The following is a 311-nucleotide window of genomic DNA, read 5'->3' as shown; positions in this document are numbered from 1 at the left end:
TACATGTGCCATATTCTGCTAAGTCTCATGCACAGACACCCCAGATCCTGCATTTGGCAGGAGCTTCAACTCTAGAAAACATCTCTGAAGGGCGTGAGTGTCCCGCTTCTCCTCCCAAGGGGTCGGGGCGGGGGCACCAAGCGGTCCAGTCACGACAGGACTCAGCATCCTCCAGACGTCAGGCATCTCCTTCCCAGAAGCGGCGGGTCCGGCCGGATCTGACTCAAACTTAGGCCGCAAGCCCGCAGGGTGAGGCGGCCCCAGGGGCCTGGAGGGCGTGGGAGGGGAGTCAGCCGCCAGCCCCGTCCGTC

Source organism: Myotis davidii, unplaced genomic scaffold, assembly GCF_000327345.1.
Source record: "Myotis davidii unplaced genomic scaffold, ASM32734v1 scaffold235, whole genome shotgun sequence".
In the NCBI taxonomy this organism is placed as follows: domain Eukaryota; kingdom Metazoa; phylum Chordata; class Mammalia; order Chiroptera; family Vespertilionidae; genus Myotis; species Myotis davidii.
This window is presented reverse-complemented; position numbering follows the sequence as displayed.